The following is a 2,492-nucleotide window of genomic DNA, read 5'->3' as shown; positions in this document are numbered from 1 at the left end:
CCCTTACGTTTTTCCCGAACCCAAATCACTCCAAACCACCCCAAACTCATACCTAAGCCCCAAAACCAACTCAAAACCCCAAATAAACCATTCAACAACCTAAAAACGTCATACCTTAGCTCAATTACATAATTAATCCCAAAATTCACTCTTGAGTTCCATGCCTTAGTAACTCAAACCAGAAAGTTAAAAGCTCAAACCTAAACCCAAACCACACTTCAAATTCCCTAATTCATAACAGAAACAAGCTTTACAATTACACAGAATCCTTACCTTGAGTGAAGAGTCTAACCTCTAGCTTCCTTGCTTCCAGCTCCAAGTCAAGCTTTATAACCCCACAAGCTGAATTTCCACAAACAGCCATAACTATCCTTGAATTCCCACATTCAATCTCTGAAAATCCAAACTTGAATTCAACAAAGCAAAGTTCTAATCCTTACCTCTGAATAACCTTGGCCTAAACTTGATTTTGATTACTTCAAACCTCTTGATTCTCCTTCCACAACTCAATTTCAGATTCCTTCTTCTACTTTTCTTTTGCTCTATTTCTAGGTCTCAAAATTCAGCATAAATCAATTCCCCAAAGTGTTATACGTGATTATATTTTCCTTCAGCTGAAACTCACCTAAACCACTGTCAAAAGACCACCTTATCCCTCCAATAATACCCCTTCCTAACTAAACCTCAAGGGCACACTTGTCCTTTTACTAACAATGCAATTCTACCACTTCTCCAACAAAATCTGTTACTCTCTATGGTTACTAACAGTTACACAGGTTACCAAATCACCAGTTACCATTATCTAGCTTTCTAGGACCGTCTCGGCACGTGCATCACATTGATATCACCACACCCACGTAGTACAAATCACATAGCGTAATTATCACATAACATAATACACATAGTCATATAACATGCTTAAAATCATAATCATGCATCTTAATCATTAAAACCACACATAATTCCCATTATGCCCTCCAGGCACACTAATCAAGGCCCTTAAGCCTTATTAGTGAATTTGGGTCGTTACAACTATCCCCTCCTAATGAGAATTTCGTCCTCGAAATTTACCTGAACAACTCCGGATACTGATCCCGCATAGCTGTCTCAAACTCCCAGGTCGCCTCCTCGACCTTATTATTCCTCCACAGCACTTTAACCAGAGGAATCGTCTTATTCCGCAACACTTTATCTTTCCGGTCCAAGATTTGAACTGGTTGCTCTTCATAAGCCAAATCTGCTTGCAACTCCAAATCTTCATGCCTCAGTACATGAGTCACATCTGAGACATACTTCCGAAGCATGGAGACATGGAACACGTCATGAACTCCAGACAACGATGGCGGCAAAGCTAACCTGTAAGCCACCTGACCAATCATTTCCAGGATCTCAAATGGTCCAATGAATCTAGGGCTTAGCTTGCCCTTCTTACCAAATCTCCTCACCCCTCGCAGAGGTGAAACTCGAAGAAAGACGTGATCCCCAACCTGAAACTCCACGTCCCTACGCTTAGGATCAGCGTAGCTCTTCTGCCTACTCTGAGACGCGAGCATCCTAGCCCGGATCTTCTCTATGGCCTCACTTGTCTTCTGTACCATATCCGGCCCCAAATACCTTCTCTCACCCATTTCATCCCAATGAATGGGTGATCTACACTTTCTCCCATATAACATCTCATAGGGAACCACTCCAATCGTTGACTGATAGCTATTGTTGTACGAGAATTCAATCAACGGGAGGTACTTACTCTATGAACCCTCAAAATCAATCACACAAGCTCTGAGCATATCCTCCAACACCTGGATCGTCCTCTCAGACTGTCCATCGGTCTGAGGATGAAAGGCTGTACTGAACTTCAACTGAGTTCCCAAAGCTTTCTGTAAACCACCCCAGAACTTGGAAGTGAAGATAGGATCCCGGTCTGACACTATAGACTTAGGAACCCCATGGAGATGTACGATCTCCCTCACGTATAGCTCAGCGTACTGATCCACAGTATAGGTCGACCTCACTGGAAGAAAATGGGCCGACTTGGTGTATCTATCCACTATCACCCATACTGAGTCATGAAGTCCTACTGTCCTGGGTAAACCTCCCACAAAGTCCAAGGTAATGTCCTCCCATTTCCATTCAGGAATACCCAATGGCTGAAGCAACCCTGCTGGTCGCTGATGCTCAGCCTTCACCTGCTGACAGGTCAAACATCTGGCAACGTACTCAACCACATCCCTCTTCATCCCAAGCCACCAATACAAAGTCCGTAGATCCTGATACATCTTCGTGGTACCCGGATGAAGTGAGTACGGCATCGTATGAGACTCATCTAGTATCTCTCGTCTGATCCCCTCATCAGCTGGAACACAAATCCGTCCCTGATACCGAAGTAAACCAACCTCAGAAATAGAATAGTCCTTAGCTATTCCCGCTAAGACATCCTCTCTAACCCTCTGTAACTGAGTGTCTGTCAACTGCCCCTCTCTGATCCGCTCTAG

The sequence above is a fragment of the Humulus lupulus genome, chromosome 6, assembly GCF_963169125.1.
Source record: "Humulus lupulus chromosome 6, drHumLupu1.1, whole genome shotgun sequence".
NCBI classification, from domain to species: Eukaryota; Viridiplantae; Streptophyta; class Magnoliopsida; order Rosales; family Cannabaceae; genus Humulus; species Humulus lupulus.
Note: the sequence above shows the minus strand (reverse complement) of the source record.